The following is a 21,788-nucleotide window of genomic DNA, read 5'->3' as shown; positions in this document are numbered from 1 at the left end:
TGAGTAAGTGGGAGCAGAATTAATTTGCCCCAAAATGGTGAAGTGTAAGTGGAGGAAAATTGTTTCCCCCTGATTTTACACTGTAGTGGCAAGACACAAAAGATGAAGGAAGTGAGACCGCACCACACAGCAGCAGCGAGAGCGAGGCAGCTGGACAGAGGCTTTTGAAGGATCTGAGAATCTGTGTGCAGCAAAGGCACCGCAGCTTCTCCAGCTCACTCTCCCAGAAAAGATTCTGGCAAATAATGCCTTTCCCTTGAGTTTATTTTCTGGAGGAGAAAAGGTGAAGAAAAAAACCGAATGGCTTTGGGAAACAAAAAGATTAGTGCGTGGGTGGTGGTTTCCCTTCCCAATCAGCTTTCCTCCCCGTCCTGCGGGGCTGCCCCTGTGCTGATGAGCACACTGTGGAGCCTGCGAGGACATACCTTGATGTTCTCCCAAAGTTTGCAGAGCCAAAGAGACAACTACATTCAAGACTGGTGGTGGGAAAATGCAGACACATTTGGGGCTTCCCGAGGTCTTTAGAACTGCTCAGTGATGTCTTGCCAACATTTCAACAAGAGGCTCCTAAGAGAATTCCCCCCTTGGCCTGTGATAAACTCAGTGCCCCAGCCGTGCCTTTGCCTGCCAAGAGGAGGGCAAGGGACAAGAAAACCATTCAAGCATTTTCCTATTTAAATGAAAATGCTTTCTCATCATGGTAATCAAGAAAAGAGGCTGTCCTACTGTGAGAGAAACCCTACACCACCCATTTGGGTGGAACTGCACATGCTCTATCTCCCTGCAGGACAGAGAATCACATTTGTAAGGAGAAATCACGGTCTGGATAGCAAGACATCCACCCAGGATGGAGTAAGCAAAGTCTCAGGCATTTCTCCCTGAACCTAGAAAACAGGGATAGCTGTTAAGGGCACCTCTAAGGTGACATTCACATGAGCAGAGGGTGTGCCACAATTGGACACAGGCTGGCAGCTCAGGTCCCACCCACAGGGAGGTTTCCTATATTCCCTTTGCCTCCTTGGTTTATTGTGCAGCCTGCCCCTACTCTCAGAACAGGCAGGCTTTTAAATTAGGACACACAACTCACTCTTCCCTAAAGACACCACCACAATGAAGAAAATATTTCTAATGTTCAATGGAATTACAGAATACCTTTAAAAAGTTACTCATTGCTTGATTCATTCCCCTCTTTCTGACCTTTACTCAAGGGGAAAACTGCCAACTGCACAAAATCCTGCCAACTCCAAGGAGCTTAATTGTGCAGATTACAGTCTGTTTGTAACACAGATTATTGAAACACACTTGGACCCTTCACATCCCCATGTTTGATTCAGTAATAGGTTCTGCATTAGATAAAGGAGATTTGTTTTGATCCTCTCCTCGCAGATGCAGAGCGCCCTACACCTTTTGTTTTCCAGACTCCATCATCCATGACCTCTTTGCATAAGTGAAGGAGCCACAATAGGCTGCTCCATACTGTAACTCCCAGATCCCCATTTTTGGGGGTGCAAGAAAGGCAGGCAGAGATTTAGTTCATGGCTTATATGGTAAAATAAAAAAATGCACATCTTATTCTATAACGAGCACATTTCTCTGAGAGATTCTGGCACTGTGTGGCACAAAGACTAACCATGGCCATAGTTGAGAGCTGAGCACACAGTATTTTTAAAATAGAAAAAAAGTGAAAATTGCCTTTTGAATTTTAGAGAATGAGGTGAAACACAGAGTCAGAGTGGAAAACTTACCCTCAAAATACATGAAGTGAAATAATTTCCTTAGGTTCAATTTTTCTTCTCTCTTTCCCATGCTAAAAATTTAATGAGAAAATAATCTCACCTCCCTAAAAATCTAAGAGAAGTCAAAACATTTTATTTGCCACCTGCTACAAAAGCACAGAAATCACCCTGAATTTCCAGCTATCACATGGTAATTACAAATCAATCCTCCCTGCCTCAGAACCAAGGCCTGCTCCACAGCCAGCCATCATCACTGCAGGGTCTGGATGGGAAATTTCAGGCTTTTACTTTGCATCTTCATTCTTCAGTTTCCTGTGCTTCAACTCTTGGACTTGATGACCTTAAAGGTCTTTTCCAATTTTAACGTTTCTATGATTCCCAATATTATTATAATTAACAAATGAGTTTTTCTTCAATCACTATCCAATAGGTGTTTTGTGAGGCTACTGCTTACACTCCACTGCCCTTAAAACAGGAGGGGAGTGAGTGGAGACACCAGAGCTGTGGCCATTAATGCCAGCCAAGTGTTCAGGATTGAGGGGAGTCACTCCAAGCACAACCTGCACACAGTGACTCTGCTGTGGCTCCTCTTCTCATTTACCACCTTACAAAGAAGGTAGGAGGTGGAAGCAGCTTTCCCTGGCATTAATGTGCTTTTAGTTGCCTGATAAAAGTATTTTCCTCCTGTAATCTCTGCACAGCACCAGACAAAATGTGCAGAGCACACTTTTAATTTGAGCACACACTCGTAGCTGTGTGCCAATTCCTTGCTTCTGTACTGCTGATGAGCAGTTGTATGTGGAACAAATTGAAAAAGCCACACACTAATTTCCTAAATGTACCTTTTTTTTTTCTCCAGTGGTAAGGAAATGATGAGTTTTAGATGAGAAAGAACATCTATCTGCAGCTCAATGAACTGAAAATGCAGAAAGTAAACTCCTGCAGCCTTCAGAAGTACTCGAGAGTGACACAAAAGTACTAACCTCTTCAAATTTTGTGATGAAATTAAATGGAGTCAGCAAATTGAGAGGATGACAAGGACAGAGGAAGACCAAAACACACCTGAGCTACTGTGATAAATGAAAATAACAACTTCTTGTTTTAACAAAATAGTGCTGTGATACATCCCATAAACTGGCAGAGTACTTTTATTGTACTTCAGCAAAAATTGTGCATAACTGGCATCTCCCTACTTGTCCAGTTCTTGGTAGCAATGCTGCCTCTCATATTCAGCACAGCTGTGCTTCTCTTAGTAAAAAATCAAGGGGGCAGCAGAAGCAATTATTTCTCTTGCTGCATTGTACCCACCAACTCACACTGGGCATGCATTTAAGAAAATTAACTTCTGCAAATTTTATTTTCAGCCACAAAGAATGCTCCAGTCATCTGAAAGCCCATGAAACTCTGTTTAATAGGACCAAGATTGCCAACATTTCTAAATTAGCTCCAGTGGAAGAAGCTCAGAGCTGTGCAGATGGGTGGAGGAACTCCTAAGGTTATCTCACTTCTGGAGCTCTATAAAACAACTTGATAATGTTGGTTTAATGCTCAAGTTTTACTGCATACCTGTAAATGTAGATTTGGGGTAATAAAGTGTGTTTGCTGAATGCTCACAGTACCTGGGTAATTTTACAGCTGTGGAGCTGTGCATCCACACACCCTCAGTTAAACACAGATGTGGTTTTCCAGAGGAATTCTCACCTTAGTTCATTGCTTTTAAATTTCAGCAGAACCACATCTTTGCTCCTGTAGTTCAGCAGGTTCCCCTAGAACACACTGCTTTGCCCATCATGCTGTTAATAGCTTCCTTACAGAATTTTCTTGCTTTTAGCCACCCCTGCTGATGTACAGAACATTTAAGGGAGGTCTGTGCCCAGTGGTGCAGGACCTGGGGTACTGGTTTCTCCTCACTTCTGGCTGATAAGTTACTTCTAAAAGCAGATGCAATGCTTCAGCTGTTTTACTGGGTAGGTAACTGCTGTCCTAGGGTTCTTTCACCACTGTAACATGAAAAAAGGGGCTTCTGTGAATATAAATTAAGAGGGCAGGATGGGTAAGTTGCATGAAAGCAATGGGGTAATACTGTCCTTCCAAAAAGATCCATTCAGGCTTCTCTGCTGAGCTGTCTCTGGACATCAGCAATGTGCAGACAAAGCTGGTGCCTGTTCTCTCTCAGTGCTTTGTTGAGCCCACTGATAAACCAACTGAGTCTAACCTCTACAAAATGTTATATACCACCCCAATCAGAACCTGAAAGAGAAAGGAATGCCCTGGTAAAGGCTGAAGAGCCCATGATTCCTACACTGCCATGGGAACCCTCTCTGGAGAGGCAATCAATCTGATTTGAAAGCACTATGTGTCAAAAGAGCACCAGCTAAAAAGACCAGAACTATTAGGAAATTATTTATTTGTGATATTTGTGAACAGTGGAGCCTCATCAAGGTCCTGGAGCTCCAAACTTTGCTAAGCACATACTCCTACAAACTCACACTGCTGCAATGTGATTACCAGCACAATGAGCTGCCACGGGGGGTGAAAAACATAATAATCACTACACTATGAAATCAGAATCAAGGATTGTAAGATAAAGTGCCTGGAATTCAAAATCATCATCTGCAATAGAATATTTTCCCCAAGTTTTCTTGCAAGGTATCCTAATTTGGTAGGACACTTCAAAAAGCATATTTCAAAGTGGAAGGAGTGAGTGTTAATCCCTGCCGATAGCAGAATAGTAATTTTCACTGTGTAGGTGATGTGCCAGCAGCAAAAAGGGCTCTCAGAGACAGACTTTCAAGTTGCCTTCATATTTCACATGTAAATAAACTTTTTCTTCAAATGTTCAATAGTGATTATTTTGTGAAAATTCTAGCTTAGTTGCCAGTTCATGAGAGCAGTCCAGATTTCCTCCTTTTCAAACAAGAATTTTAAGGATTCTGACATAAGAAAAAAATATTTCCTATATGAAACTAGATGGTCATACAACTCTCACTCAGTCTGATAAAACCAGAAGACTATAAAATGTTGGAAAATATATAAAAGCATTTGTTTCCTTTTCAGTTATTCCTATGATATCACTGGGTCCCAATTCTACAAGAGATTCTGCATTCTTATCCTTATTTATAAGTTTGTGCTTGCCTTGCTGCAATGTAAAGTGTAAAATACCACAAATTAGAATGGTAATATTCTAAAATAAAAATAGTGGCTTAAATAATGAGAAATCAAACAGAAACAGTTTTTTCTCCTCCTGAATTTTTTTTGAGGTTCTATATTTTTCCAGTCCCAAATCTGCATTAAAACCACTTAAAAATCTTAGATTTTTAAATCCTTTTAGTTATGAACACTAAAAATTAGAAGGATACTCAATTTGATAGTTTTGATCAAATATATTGTTTCAACAACTTTGGAACATTTCACTCCCACTTGATGACAATTTTACACTTTTTTAAAATCTGTTTTTTAACCTAAAATCAGATTTTGCACCAAACTACACAAACATCTATCTGATACTTTCAAGAGCTTGAAACCATTTAAGTAGAATAATTTCTCAAAAAATTAATCTACTCCCCAAAAATCCCACTAGCTTGGGCAAACCACAGGAGCTGGGAAACCTATTACAGATCACAAAGAGCAATTAAGCACCCAGGTTAGATTCCCTGAAGCAGTTTCTAAATAAACCTCCATGTGTTCAGTCTCAGTCCCTCCCTGCAAGAAAGACATTGAGGGGCTGGAGAGAGTCCAAAAAGGTGCAATGAACCTGGGGAGGGTCTGGAGCACAAGTCCTGTGAGGAGCAGCTGAGCAAGCTGGGAGTGTTCAGCCTGGAGAAAAGGAGGCTCAAAGAGAAACCAACCCATCCCAGCAATGATCACTTTTAAACTCTGTTTACAGCTGGCATAGCATCAAAACATTAATAATTTCTCAAGACCACACGATTTGGAAGTTATGCTATATTCCAAAACTTAATGCCTTCCCTCTTCTGATTATTGACATCCTATCATCACAGTCTTTGTATTTTTTGCTAACAGAAAGAGATTGCTACTGAATAAAACAAGCAGAGAGTACTCTTCATAAATACAAACTAAATAACAAGCTTCTTGCCGTACTGGTCAGCTATGTGAAATTTACTATGAGGCCTCAAAAGTTTTGCAGAATGTGAAAAAAGTTATTTGAAAATGAGCTCCCTAAAGTAAACAACCTATGCAAAACTTGGAGCAGAGTATAAAAGAAATATGCACATACACTTGTCTATTCTGTGTGATTAGTTTTCTTCAGACCAATCAGAGATATTCAGAAAAAAGTCACAAAAATTACTCAGTAGTATTTTCTAACACTTTTGACCACTTTTAGTTACATGTAATGCAGAAACAGAAACAAATTTATGTTGGCCCCTTTAATCTTGCACTGGTGTTTCTCATCCTCTTTGTCTATGTTAAAATTACATCCAGGATTTTTTTTTTCATAAAATGCATTTCCTATTTGAATTGGAAAAGCCCATCTCCCCCAAGTATTTATGCTATTTAATCTGTGAACAAAGATTTAAATGTCTGAAAGTCTTCAAGAAAATCTATTACTTTACATTTAAAGGTTAGATTTTAAATGTTTCAGTATCTACCTCTTCTTTTGCATTTCTGTTGGAATTTTTGGATGTCTCTTGCAAGCCTGGTTAAACTACTTGCCTACTACATTTTAAGAAACTGGCTTTCTGATTAATAAAGTGCTGTTTCACCAGTCTTGCCCATTCAACCAATGTTCTCCTTACTTATACCCATCATTTCCTGTACTTATAACTCAAATAGTTTTGCCCTACAGTTTGAGTCTCAGAATCCTCTGACAAAGATGGCTGCTGTTTCCAATTGTGTCTAAATAAAATGAACTTAATTTGGATAGAAAAAAACCCCAAATTTTATAATTAGAATCTATCTCAGGATGAGTGATGTGTGTTCTAGAAGCACTGGAAGATGGGGTTTGCTATGTGCATCCCCAGCACCTCTCTCTCTCATCCTGGCTTTGCAGTGAGGCACCACAGAGGTAGTTTCAGCTCATTTAGGAGAAGCCAGAGCTGTAGCATTGGATTTTATCATCCTTGGATGGCCCAGACCAGCATCAATCCCCTTCCTGATCATTGCTACACCTCACTCAATAAGGGCAAGGCCTTATGAAGGTCTTGTTTCTAAAGGTGACAGTGCCTAACCTAACAACAGAGAGAAAACCCAGAGATAATGCAAGTCACTGTGCTCACTGCAGAGGCCACAGAGGGAAAAGGGAGCAACCCCCTCACCTGCCACATCTACAGGTGCCCAAGGTACTACTCATTTTGATTAGCCAATCCACACACAACTGAGAAAGCTGGAGCATTATTGCTCTAATTATTCTGTTCCCTTTCTTTGCCTTTTCCTGCCTCCCTCACCCCTGGGCTCCTGAAAGAAAGGCTCCCAGGAGCTCCCATTCAAGTGGACTGAAAACTGTGTCAGTGGGGGCTGGCTTCTGCAGCACGGGTTGCTGTCACCAGTGACCTATTCATCAGCACCAGCACCAGCCTGGCTTTGTCTTCTGCCCCCTAAACAAACTGACGGCAGACTCAGTTCTGCTGCAGAAATATTGTGAATTAAACAAAGCACAAAGGGAGCAGGCAGCAGGGTTGAAACAGTTAGTGGAAATAGGGGAGCTGGTCAATAAAAGGGGATGGAGACTGGATCAAAAGGGGATGACTTACAATGGGACATGGGCTAAAAAGGGGTGTGCACCATCCTGCAGGTCAAAAATGACAAAACATTGTGGTCCCGAGGCTGTCACCTTCTGCACAGTAGGGAGGGATCCGGGAGCAAGGAGAAATGCAGAGCTAGCAGCTCAATATACAGGAAATGTACAAAGGAAAAAAAACATAAAGGGTCAAATTCTAGGGTGCTTGAAACAAGCTGAGACCACTGATCTCCATGAACAAAACAGAATAAATGCTTAGAGGAGGTACTGGAAAGAAAGAGAAACAAAGGATGATAAGGGAGAGAGATTTTGGCTTAGGGGCTCATCTCAAACTTGGGACAGCTGGCTCCATTTCAAGACTCTGCCACGTGTTTGCTGTGGGACCAGTAGTGAAGCATTTAATCTCTGCAATTCAGTCCCCATCAGTGAAGAAATACTTAGGGAAAGGATATGACATGCATTTTATCTGTAGGGTACCCTGGGTTCAGCCATATTCATGTAAAAGTAAAATAGTTTGTTGAAATTGAAAGATGTAAAAAAATTCCGTATTTTTGAATTTTTCTATTTTGGAGGCATTTAAATGGATCACATTTACTCTTAAATAAGTTTTCAAAGCATTAAACTTCCGTTCACACCTTTCTATCATTTGCTACCTTTGAGGTTCTGAATACAAATATCTGACTGGTGTCCAGTGAATACAGATATCTGAATGCTAGCCAGAGATTTTCCTCTTCATTCTTTTTCTGGTTTTCCTACTTTGCCTTCTGCTCTTGTGTCAGGTTCCAAAATGCCTTCTCTTCTGGAGAAGGTTAAAGGAGATGAGAAAGATTAAAATTGTAATGCCTGTGGCTTTCCAAAAAATAAGTTAAAACATTAATGATTTGAGAAAAGTAATTTCCTCAGTTTAAAGGGGTTTGGCACATTTTCACTGAAAAGGAAGATTTTTTTTTTTTCTTCCATTCTTCCTTTATATAATTTCACATAATTTAAATATATTTTCCTCCTTAATGTTTCACAGAATAAAGGAACTCCAGAAGAGTAAAATAGCTAGAGAAAACAGAATTTCTTTGGATATTGAAAGACCCATGTGGGTTTCAGCTATGCTTTTTATCCCCTTGGAAATCGGAAATAAAGCCCTGGTGGAATACACACATCATGTGAAAATGCATCTATTTAAATACTGGTCTATGTGACCAACCTTGGTAATCATAACAGAGTTCTGGATCCTGTAAATTCTTAAGGAATTCCTATTCCAATGGATTCCTATATCCATTGTTGGGGTTACTGCAGCCAGAGTGAACACATCTTGGCTGCCTTGAAGAAGTAAAATACTTCACTTGGTAAAAATCAAGCGAGGTGGGTTCTTAAGGCATGTACTACCTAATAGATGTCCTGGATAATATGGAAAATCTGCCTGTGTCCTTAACATCTGTGCATGGATGGCACAAAATTCCCTGCCCCATGGATGAGCTGATGTTTGTCAGGCAGAGCTGCCCAAGGGTGCCTAGAAAATGCCTGAGCTGCCCAATCATCAGCTGCTCCTCACCATGGTAGCTCCACAAAAACCAATTCCCAGATTAGCTCCACAAAAACCAGTTCCCAGATCTGTCCTCGGAGTTTAAACACTGGCCACCTGGCTGACAATCTCACAAGTAATGAAATAATTCAAACAGGTCAAGTTACCAACTCAGAAACAGTGAGGGGTTTTTTTGCTTCAAGCCATGGAGAGGAAAATTTCCAGTCTTCGTTCAGAATTGGCCATCATTATTAAATGCACACATGGATGGGCTTTTTGGCCGTGATATAAATGACTTAAAGCTGTGATTCAAATAGGTCTATAAAGTGCTTCTATGATGTTCCTCTCCCTTCTTTTTTCTTTTTTTTTTTTTGAAACTGTCTCTGCTCCACTGTTCTTTGTAGAGATAAGCCCTTGAAAATCACCCTTCTTAAGGTGTAAACTTGGCGACTGTACATTATAGTAAAACATTTGATTTGTTATAGCCTAGAAAAATAGAGAAGTTGAAACCTCTTCATGGTGTATTAAAGGTCACACAATTATAATAAAATCTTGCTCCAGCAGCTCCAGTCACAGACAAAATCAGTCTCAAATTTCCAGCGAACAATGAAGTCCCCACAGAGTTTCAGCTTCCCCGGGAAATCAGGGTATCTCAGGCTGTGTTGATTTTAAGAGTGTCCTGAATGCCCATCATAAAAAAACGTGTTACTCAACACAGTCACAGCTCTTTCAGGGTCCCCTGATTGAAGAAAAGCTTTTTCTTTGGGCCATGGCACTTTTCTGGTTCCAGGAAGCCAAAGAGCAGCCAGCTCTACTCTGTTCGGGTGAGACGCCACGAGCTTGAATGTAATTTCCTAGCATGCCACACATCAAAATAAAATAATGGTAATACAGAGCACAGAACGACACCCTCACAATACAAGCTAATCTTCCTGCTTCCCATCAAGCGAAACATATTGACAACTGACAATAGGCAATTAATAGATTAATGAGTATAGCTCTTATCTGTCTACATTATGAGTTTATCTGGTTGTAACAGGATGAACACAACACGGGCCTGTGCTCGCAGGAGTGCTGTCCCAGTAGGAATGAGATCATTGCAGCAAGATATGAATGCAGTATTTTGATTACCAGGTATCACTCAATGGAACAGAACCCCCACACTCACACTTTATTCTATACATTTTAAAATTATTCAAGGGCAAAGAACAGAATATAATTTGCTAGAGACAGAATTAGAGGGAAAGGTTTTACAGAAGCAGGAGAGATTAGGTTTTGATCCAGGGTTAAGACCACTGCCTCTGGCACATACAGAATCCATCGAGATAGGTGGTGGAATGTAAAAAAAAACCCTTTTCACCTAAAACTGAGACTAAACTCAGTGATGTCTGCAATGCTGAATAATAACATAAACTTTTAAATTCCTTTGATAACCCAAATAAAATAATAAAGCACAGAAACTAGTTTTTTGATGGTTCTAACCTGAAAAATGGGGCTGTTTCTGGCAGTGGTAAGTTCACTCACACCATGGATAAATTGATAAATTTGATCTGCAGAAGCACAGAGGTGCTCTGGAAGATGCTGTGCTTCATGAGAAACCTGCAGAAAAGCAGATTTTCCTGCTTTTACCAAAGGACCTGGGTAGGAAAGCAAACAAGGTATGAATCTGGGGAGCCAGAGAACCATTACCTCAGTTGCATTGACATTTTCTCCCTGGAACTTGGCAGTTATGTATCTCCCCAGCTCTGTGCTTACTTGTTCCCATTTCCACCACAGAAGGAAGCCAGATTTACTTCTCTCGTGCCCAGAGCCAAGTTCTGCCTGCTCTTCCTCGCATGTGTAATCTAAGTTTTCTTGAGGGGTCCGTTTGTACAGATAAAGTGAATTTGCCCTTGATAGCACTGTGAAGTTTCAAAGCAAATATTGTGATGGTTTTTGTGGGTTGGCAAACACAATCTGCAATTTGCTGTGCGGAAATTGCTGTCCTGCTCCAGAATTATGCAGCTTTCATAATGACTGACGGCATGAGGCAAACACAGCAGGACTGTTGCACGTTGATCATTCTCTACAATTTTGCTCACAGGCTGTTTATTTGGTTTCTTTCAGAGCCCAGGGCAGCCAAAAGAAAACCACCAGTGGAGTGAACTTTGGATCAAGCTTGGTGTTATTCCATTGCAAGACACCAGACAATAAGAAACGAGAGGTTTATTCTGATTTGAAGAGGGTCTCTGTTTGGAAACAAAGCTGCAGTCCCAATGATGACAGTCCCTGGGCACGTGGCTGAGCAGGTTCAAGGTACTGCTGTCCCAGCTGCTCACCACCAGCCCTTGCAGAGCAGCCCCTGGCTTTGCCTCCCCACATCAGGGCACAGCATCAGAGGTCCCTGCCTGGCTGCTGGTCTGTGATTCCAGCAGCAGAGCAGGGGAAGAGCTGCAGGCCGGGCCGTTCAAACCACTAAAGCAAAAATCACCACAAGGCATTTCAAACCTTCTTTACATGTAGACCTCTGCTGTTTTAAACTACTGTCATGGGAAGGGGTTCAAAAGCTACTTCTGCATGTGTCTGTTTGGATGACAAAAAAGAGCTATATGAGCCCAGAGAAATATGGAATTGTTATATACTGCATTGAAGAGGGAATTCAGTTTGTATCTCATTTTTAAGAGCTAATATTCTTTTATCTGATCAAATGGTAAACAGCATTGCTAAATCAAGTTTTGATGGCATATGTATTTGCAAACAAAACTTTATATTCAACCTTTTCTAAGATGATCCCACAAATCTGTGTTGATATCCTCTGTGGTCACATTTTTTAAGAGCTTGAAAAATAGAACAGCCTCCCATGCACTGCTTTAAACCATGTACACGCACTTCTACATTTCCTAATTGAATGGGACCTTCTAGGCATGCAGTGAAAAGCAGCTCTGGAAAATCAGCGTAGAGAGGGACAGAATGTTTTCCAAATGCTGATTTAATTCTGTACTTGGGTATTCTATTCCACAGGAAAACAAACTAAAACTCCCCCACTGAGAACTGCAATGTGTCATTCAAACACGTCCCTCATGCTTCAGGGATGACATTTTCATGGATGCCTCCCAGAGCACCCTGCTGAAGCTCCTGGGCCCTCTGAAAGGAAATGTACACACAGGATGGCACAAAAGCTGTGAGATACCACCCCTCTCTTAAACACACTCCTTCCACAGGCTCTGCCTCCCATCCTTTGGGCTGGATGCCTCAGGACCAGTCTGGTATCTCAGCCTTGTCACCTTGCTTTGTCATTCCTCTTCCAGGGTTTGAGAAGCCCTGGAATGCTGGAAGGCACAAAATCACCTGAACTATCCCCCGGCAAAACCAAGCCACGGGTGTTTGACACAGCTTGCTACATTTGCTCCTCATCTTAGGGGATGAGAAGTCCCAGGTGTTTCCCCCCAGCATTTCTGGAAAAACTCTTCAGTTTTATGGATCAATCTGGGAGCTATATTTTGTGGTTTCTGGGGAGAACTGCTGACAGAAATATCAAGAAACATCCCCATCCTGCATTACTGAGAGATGCTTTGAGATTGGAGGGTAGGAAACCAGTTTGAGCAGAGTGGTTGTGACTCACTCGTTCTTTGATGCCATGAAATGATGCTAAAGAGGTCACTGAGGAACTTTGCTGCCTAGGGAGAAAAAACTGGCACAGAGAAGAGCAGCCTTTGGTCACAAAAAGTCACTTCAGTTCTAGAGGCAGGTGATGCCTACCTGCAAGATTTTCCATATAGAGAACTAAAAACATAAATAAATAAATTCTCCTCAGCCTGTGTTTGAATGTGTGGACCAAAACTGCTTCAATATGGAGCAAGGGAAAGAAAAACAATGGTCAAGAGCCAACACTGCTGACTGCTAATAGACAACAGCTTCTCTTGACATAAAATGGTGCTGCTCTTCCGAGGTCAGGGGAAACAGCAATGTTTTATCTTAGCTAAAGGATACCAGGACACAACTGTTTCTCACTTTTATATTGTAATTAATACTTTAACATACTTAAACGTTTTCTTGTGAAGGAGTTAATGAAGCCATGCTCAGATCTTTGGACACATTTACAGCTCATTATTTAAGATATAGGAAAAAGCAAGGTCCTTTAAGAAATGAAGCAACCAGAGCCATTAACCAAAACAAAGAGATCACAGGACATGTTAAGCAGCAATTGAACCAAAGGCTACCTTCCAAGCTGGCATTGCAAGGCTGAAACAGGCAGGACAGGCACACTTAGATTGGGGGGAAAACAAACCCAAAAATTACAGACAGGTGTAGACAAGAATGTTGGCTCAGGGATGCTTAAGTTCTGATTGCAAATACATTAACCATAGAATCTTTCCTATGCTCAGGAAAGGCAATTTTTTCTTTCCAAATAAACAGGATTACACTGTGGGTAGAACCAAATTTGGTATTAATTCCTTCCTTTCACTACTGATGCCTGCTGCTTTCCCCAGTCTGGAAAACCCACTGGTGATTTGGCTCAAAAGGACAGCACAACACAAAAGAATCAGAAGCCATTTGAAGACAGCACATTCTCCTCTCTCCCCATCAAAGCACAGCTCTGTTCTCCCAACTCCTTTGGCCCTCTGTCTTGGTCTGTAAAACAGAAATAACTTGGCAGAAGAGAGTGAGAGTCACAGATCATGAGCCCGCTCAGTGAACTCTGGGAGAAGGAGCTCCCCTTCTGCCCTTCAGCATTTTCATGCCTCCAGTATCTCCCTTGTGGTAAGAGCTACCTACATGGAGAATATCTAGTTTAGTTCTATGCACAGAAGCTACTTCCACTAAAAATATTTGTGGAAAACCACCAGTTTCAGATGTGTGGCTGAGAAACTTCAAATAAAACAGAGGAGGTTTATAAAGCTCTTTACAAATATCAGACTTTGTGACATAACATCAGCTGTGAATGTAAAACAACATAGGGATGTGTTTTCCTGCAACAACAAAAAATTTAAAGATCAAATACCTTTTCCTTTAGATTCCCTATGCTGATTTCTGAGAATCTAATGAAACACAAAGTATGTTTGCAAAGTAGAACGTTTGCATATGCTTCATTAATTAGTTTGGCAAGGCCTCCACTACCAAAGGTGCACGTATTTTTACACAAGCTTCAGCAATCTGCCTTGGAGCTTTCAATATTCATGTTTCTGCACTATTTGTGCTCTGTATAATTTCATTATATCCATACATGTATATATATATTTTAACAGATCTTGGAATTTGTCATTCTGCTAGAATTTCTAAAAATATCCTTTCAGAAAAACTTCCATTGAACTTGACTGGAATAGGAAGAGGTGGTGCACATTTTTCCTTTTCTTGGAGCTCCTCAGTCCCACAGCAATGCTGTCCATGTAATCTTGGCATCATATTTCAAACTAAGCTCGTGATGAGCTGAATTTTCAGTAGAACTGACTCAATTTTCAGATGGAACAACTTCTCATTGGAATACAACAGCTTGTTCAAGCAGAATGTTTTGGGCTTTGACAATCTCCCAGCTCAACACAGAGGATGTCTTATAAAACTGCTCCTGGGGCTCCTAAATCAACATTCTTTGGCAAGGGGGTGATGGACTTCCTAAGTTTACTGTGACACCTGAGGAACTGCTTTCTCCCAGTTTGAACAGAAACAGGAATAAGAAACTGTTGTTTTTCTGAAGCCAGTGCTTCTGAATTTCCTTTCCATCTCAAATTCCATTCTTTACATCTCACCCCACACCCAAACATCCCAACAAAGGTCCTCTGGCAACACAGAAATGTTAGATACCACCTTCTCTGGCCTGGTTACTGACAGTAGTAAGGGGGCTACAAGGAGGAGATGGGAAGCACTGAGAAAAGTGATGCAGCAGCAGGCTCCAGAGCCTTCACACAGATTTACCTGGCTGCTGAAGCACTGGATGGCTTGAGAGCTTTTTCCATCTAGGTCCAGCCCAGCTTTCACTTTGCTTTTTATTGCAGGAAAAAGCTATCCAATGCCAGTCACTTGTGGCAATACTTAGTTCACAAGAATGCTCTAGAACATCCAAAAGTAATAGATGCAAAAACCCACATAAATTACTGTAATGCATTAAACTCCCAAAACAAAGGGCACATCTTCATACAGAACCTGTCCTGTTTCTCCACAGCTAATGACACAACATGCTGAAAAATCTTCCTACACCTTAGAAAAATATGAAGGAATGGGGAATAGAAAGGAAGGGAAATGTAAAACATAAGAGGGTTGGGGAACTGCCTCCCTTATTTTTTTTTTACATAATTATTTTCACCTTCTCACAAACAAAAGTGTACATTCGTGTACCTGTGTGGCCCTTCAGCCCCTAGAAATCATCGAAAATTCATTGTTTCTGAATTTAGGAGCAACTTGCTCAAGGGTTATGTGCTCCCTCTAAGAGCTCCACACCCATTCAGAGGCAGGGGCTGGACCACAAGCTAGAACATAACAGGGTCTACACCTCATAAAATGCCCTGCACCTCCTGAAAACCAGGCAGCCCTTGGCCTCAATCCTGCCTGCTGTGCACTGTGTGCAGCCATTAAATAGAGCCCCCAGCATTTTACTGAGCTTGCACAGTCACACTGGACAGGATAACAGGATCAATGTGGGAGATGAGGGTAAAGACCAAACACTCTGGAGATGTCCTGGCAAAGATGAGTAAACAACAGCCCTCCGCAGAGAAGGGGGATAGAAAACTTAAATCACACTGAAATTTACCAAACCTTAAAGCTGCTTACAATAATGGCCAGGGGTGAACGATTTATTTCAAACCAGGCCAAATTGAGGAAAAGAACCTTGATGCACGCACCAATTTTGTTTCTCAAAGTCAAGAATTGCCTAATCAATAGCAGTGCTAAAAGGAGATGGGCACTCTCAGGGGTACCATTACAAAGAATTGCACTGGGTTTTAGCCACCTGGCTCCCAATTGCTTTAATAGCCATCACATGGCTAAAACCCAGGCTGAAGCTTTAAAAGTTTACCCCTTGGTCTTCCTGAGCATCCACTGCTGTCGGGTGGCAAATGCAGAGCAGCAGGAGGGACTGCAGGGTTTACTCCTGCATTGACCAGGGCTAGAGCACGGCCAAGAATTTGCACTGCTGCTGCTGCTGCTGTTTCAAGTGTCACTTACTGGATGAGGAAAGGCAAAGCAGGAGAGGGCAAAAGGGGTGAGTGACAGTGAAAGGAAGTGTACTTAACCCTTCCAGTGTTGATGTGTTGATAGCAGCCTGCACCAGGTGCTCACATCACTGGCCTAATCCAATCAGACCCCTCTTCCATTAGCTAAAAATAAACTGGCACTTTTTAGGTAATGCTCCCCCACTCCAAACCATGCTCCAAATCTTAATGGAAAGCCTTCAAGGAGTTGAAGGTTTTAAATCAAATAAAGAAGCAGACACAAGGAGAAAAATCCAATCAGAACAGAAAGGTTTGGATTAGCCAGGAACTGTTTTTCTCCAATTGTCACCAGCACTGAACTTCACAGGAGCAGTAGCTGGAAAGACAGAAGGAGGCAGACAAAAGAGAAGAGGAAGCAGGGGTTTCTGTCATGCTCCTATTAGACATAATTTTACAGAAGGAAAGGTGGTGTCATGTCAACATCATCAGGGCTTGGCTTGGTTCCTGGGCCTGCTCATGGTCACCTATGGGATGGTGAGCACCCCAAATCCTTCCTCAGACTGCTCCAGAGCCTTCCGGGGAAGAGGAGGGAAATTGGCATAGGCAGCAGCCCCCTCTCAAGAGGTCACCTTATGGTGGGGCTCTCATAAAACATAGAAATAACCAGCAAGATCCACCACCTTTTGAAAGTAAGTGGGGTAATACTCAGTGAATCACAACTTGAGGTGGCAGGGACCTTAAAGGTCACTGGACCAGGTTACTCAGAGTCCTGTGCAACCTTGGTCACCTCCAGGGATGGGACATCCACAACTTCTCTGGGCAAATTGTTCCAGTGCTACACTGCTTCCACAGTAAAGAATTTCTTCCTAATATCTCACGTAGACCCACTCTCCTCTAGTTTGAAGCCATTTCCCCCCTTGTCCTTTCACTCCCTGCCACTGGGAAAAATCCCTGCTCACCCTTCTTGTAAGCACCCATTGTAGTACTGGAAGGACGCTATAATCTCTCCCCAAATATTGTCATGAAGAACAATAAATCAAAATGTTTCCACGTTAAAGTTGATGGGCAAAGGGAATACAGAAAATAAGTAAATGAAGGAATTTAAAAACAAAACAAATTAACTGAAAATACCCTCAAAAACTGAATTTGTAACTTAGGATGAGTAAAAAAAAATTCAAAAATAGGATTTTTGTACTATCAACACTCCTGCTACCCATTTAGATGACTGAACATCTAAAGTTTAGAAGGCTAATGGTTAGATACTGGTTAGGAGAGAAGAAAGGGAATGACAAAAGATTTCCCAAAATACTAGACAACTGTTATGGGCACCCAAAAACTAGGAATTTTATACATACATACATACATACATATATATATACATACACATATATATGAGTTTGAATATATTTCATAGTATGGTGCCTTTTCATTGACACCTATATAAATTATATGTACTTTAGAATAATTATTTTTAAAAAAACCCCCAAACCAAACATAATGTCCTGAGCCAATGCAAAAACTGGAAGAAATCAAGAGCACTGAGATTTCTATGGAAATAAAAGACAGAAATCTGATAGGGTGCTATTACTTGCAGGTCTGATCCAGAACCCATTAATTTGATAAGCTTTGATAAGAATCCAACTCCAAGAGCAGGGTGAGGAGCCCAAGAGCATTGGTCAGTGCTACTGTTATGCTGGCTTTTGCAATATCTCTCTTCATAGATGTTAGAGCCAAACCACATCAGTTCCCCTTAGCTGAGCTGGATTGACACTTTGGAAATCCTAGTGCACAGGAAATGTTTAAATCCTCACCATTTGAGGGGTAAAAGCAGCATAGAGCTCAGCCACTGGCTAAGTGTGGCTCAAGAAAGGTAGTAGAGCTGGCAGGAAAAGAAGGAACAATGGGTTTCAACAATCAAATGAAAAGATAAACGAAACAGAAAAAAAGGTATAGCAAGGAAGGGAGGATGTGAAAGACTATGGGAAACTGGGGAGGGTGGGAACTAAATTAATCAAAACCAAGAAAGAACTGGGGAAATGGAGACATGAGGAACACAGGAGAGCACTTGAACTCACAAAGTAAAAAGCAAGAGGTGTGTTGGAGGCAAGAGAAGGAAATAGTGAGGCAATGAGAGAGAGAAAGAAAAGGAAGGGGAAAAGGTGTGAAAAGCTGAAAATGGCAAGATGTAGGAGAGAAAATGGGAGAGAGGAAAAGGGAGGGAAAGAGAAGGAATTGTACAGGCAAAGGACCAGAAAGAGGAGAACAATCCTAGGGAGCCTGCTGTGGTGGGTCGCAGAGGAGTTCACAAGCCCATGCACTCCAACTATTTCTTTTTGATTCTGTGTCATTGTCAGGCTTCAGACTGCAGCTGCAAATTGTTTGTCTGGCAGTTCTGGTAGGTTTGATTCAATAACTCCTGTAAGAGGGCAGGCAGGATATCAATGCTGCTTTATTGCCTTTTTCTCTGCCTACAATAGCAATCCTCCAGTTATACAGAATTATAAAGTGCCATCACTGGGGGTTGTATCTCAGCATAGTCACATCTCATCTTCCTGGGCTATAATAAGCTGGGAAAGGTAGAAGTCTGAAACTACATGAGCTTTGTGAAAGGATTAACATTGAGGCCTAAAGATTGGCACTGAGCAAACAGAACCTCACCTCCCAAGGACCACAAGGGGAGCTGGGGACCTGCTGCTGGATCAGCTCCATCAACATTCACTTGGTAACCTGGGTCAAGCCTCACTCCAGCCACTACTGGACAAAGCATTGACACTCCAGAAAGTTGAAACCACAGCTGGGGAACAGATTAAATAACATGTGTGGTCCTGGCAGTTGGGTAACTTTTCAGGCCTCTCTCCACATCCTTCAGATACGAGCTCTTTGAAAACAACCACACTGCGACATTTGACATCAAATTGGACTTACTGATGTGGGCCATTTTTCCTCCTGGAAGTTCATTCCTTCAGGCTGTGGGGAGTGTAACTCTGCAGTCCGACACAGAGAAATTTCTCCAGCCTTGAGTTTTCATGACCTGTCAATAAAAAGAGGCTTTCAGTTACACAATGTCATCACATAGTACCTTTCACAAACACTAAATTCAGTTAAAGATGTCACAGCAAAACATGAAAACCTTCACACAGAAAACTACCTGTGAGGCATTTTATTTGTGTGTCTTATTAAAAAAAAAATATCAGAAAAATTCCTGACACATTGTTCTGGCTAAAGTCACACAAATCAGAACACAACTTCTCATTCAGGCTTGGTCATTACAAATATTGGGAGTACCTGAAAAGAAAGAGACCAATTTAATCAGCTTAAACTTTGCCTCTCATATACACACATACAGAAATCCCTGTTTCATGGTAAAAATAGTAGATGGGTGTCTTTAAAACTGGGTCTAGAAATCATTGTGATTTTACATTGCAGTTTATTCCATATATTTCCATTCTTTTGAGTCACACTATTCAGCCTCCTACTTATTCTTAATAGATTAATTTGCAGTTGCTCCCTCGACATTTCAGCCTTTCATGGTGGAGAGCAATTCCTCTCATTTCACTCATCAAGGCTCCATATAATAATGAAAGTTCCCATAGGTCACTTCTGCCATGCCTTATTTCCTTAACCCCTTTAGCCTTCCACCCTGATAAGCGTTCTTAAACCTACAGCTGTCCACGTTAAGGCAAAAATAAAATTTCTCCTGCAAGTGATTCTGTACCACATCAGTTTCATAGAAAATGTGACTATAACCATGTGATTTCAATTCTCCAACTCCTTCACACTGTCATAATGTCCTATTTGTTTTTTCCAAGCAGTTATACACACAAAACTGCTGAGATTCTTCTCTAATAACCCCAGGTCTCTTTTTTCCTTGGTACACTGGGTAATAAGAATTCTGCTGTGGTTCACTAGCTCTAAACCTACTGTTATAGCCACTAAAAGATCCAAATCATCCTCATCTGGGTGAGAATTGCTTCTTGCATGTTTGCTTAATCTTCGCATTAGGCAGAATAATCAATGACTGCTATTTCAGTTGTTATAATGTTACAGAATAGAGCTGATAGGCGAGGTTCTGAGCTGCCATACATTGGCATGTCCCTAACATCACTTCACTGGTCCAGCTTCACACACTAAATAGATGCTTCAAAAAAACCTGGAGGGCACACCACCAGTTTGAATTTTCCAGTTGCTCCTTATGACCACTGTCTGTTTTCCAAGTTGTGGCCTCGCTCTGTGATTTACATGGATGTAGGGGAAAGTCATGAAACATCCTTTGTAGGCAAACCAGCAGGCTCTGGGTGCAAGTGAGGAAGTAGCTGGAAGTGTCCAAAAGTAGCCCTGTCCTCCCAAGAAATCCACATTAAACCAACAAACCATGGTGTTTATTTAAAGAATGATTTTACACTGCATCATATTCCAAGTTGTCTCTTCTGCTGCGCAATCTGTCCTTTCCACAGGAGACAAAATATTTCTGACCAGCAACGTGGTGCGAAATAAAACAGCTGCCATTCCCACACACAGATTTGTGCATCTTTATGGGGAGGAGACAACAGTCAGCTCAAAGCAATTCAGTGCTGATTGGGTTGGGGATAATTTTCTGGCAACTAAGGATGGGATTGAGACCACAAGATCATTTCAAATAACTGCGGAGGAGTCACAGGATAGCAACACCTTCCAGTCTCTAGAGACCTGGAATTGATTCGAACTGGTCTGCCACTTAAGTGGAGAAAAGCTATTATCCCATCACTAATCTCTTGAGCCATTCAGTCCCACTTGAAGCAATTTTTTCTTCAATAAGCTATTTTACATATTTCACTTAGTCCCCGATCTATGGGAGAAGCTTATCACATGATTTGTTTAAAAAGATAAATACCTCTCCCCTTGGCATTTCTGTTTATTCTGGGGTTTGTTGCTAACATGACAGAACTATTAAACATGTTCCTCCTCTTCTGTCCTTATGGAGCCCTGCTTTTCTTCCTACCATTCCCAAAATAAGACAAATTCTTGTTAGTTTTTGAAGAAGACCCAGCCTAGAAGTATGTGTTCTGGTTTTTCTTCCACACAAATGTAAATTTACTGCCCTCAACCATCATAGCAGCCAGCAGTACAATGCTGATACCTACTCCATACTCAAGAAGGGTAAAATCCAGGATCTGCAGTGCAAAACCAGAGGATTGCTAAAGATGCATTTTGCAGAAGCAATCTTAATTTTTTTTGGTGCATTCATGGGCAAAATGCAGTGCCTACAAGTAAGCAAAGATGCTGTAATTATTAAGAATGTCTTAAAAATTATGCCTTTGGTGCCTGAAACGAGGGAGGCCATAGCTGCAGTTTTGCAGTAGGGCCACACTGGCCCAGCAGGGAAATTCTTTGTGATGAGAAATCAAACACACATTCACATCCAAAACTCTTCAGTTTCTCCCACTGTTTTCCCTCTATTTTGTGCACTCAGAGGAGCCTGTTTTGCCAACTCCACGCTTTCCCTTCGTTAAGCATTTCCTCTGTAGTTTCTCCCAGCACCAAATTTACTCAGCCCTCCTCCATCACTCCCAGAATTAGAACTGGTGCCTTTGAAAAACCTGGGCTTCCTTCATTTCCAGGCAGTTCCTTTCAGCTCCTGCTCACCCCACAGGTTACACTGCTGGAGCAGCACTGCTTTGATACTGCTCCTCTGGCAGCAATTAGAATCAAATCAGCACCAGGCTGTTTATAAAAAGGGA

The 21,788-nt window shown here is 41.5% G+C and overlaps 1 long non-coding RNA gene across 2 annotated transcripts in view; it reads right to left on the bottom strand.

Moving 5' to 3' along the window:
* Positions 1-21,788, bottom strand: part of LOC128937007 (uncharacterized) — a 271,541-nt gene that overhangs the window by 62,933 nt on the left and 186,820 nt on the right. For both annotated transcript variants that reach the window (XR_008483016.1, XR_008483017.1), the window contains exon 5: positions 18,997-19,102. This is a non-coding gene — a long non-coding RNA (uncharacterized LOC128937007). The remainder of the gene's footprint in view (positions 1-18,996; positions 19,103-21,788) is intronic.

This window comes from Melozone crissalis, unplaced genomic scaffold (genome assembly GCF_028551555.1).
Source record: "Melozone crissalis strain CALT ecotype California unplaced genomic scaffold, PUWL_Pcris_2 ptg000018l_1, whole genome shotgun sequence".
NCBI lineage: Eukaryota > Metazoa > Chordata > Aves > Passeriformes > Passerellidae > Melozone > Melozone crissalis.
Note: the sequence above shows the minus strand (reverse complement) of the source record. Positions and strands in the feature narration are given on the sequence as shown.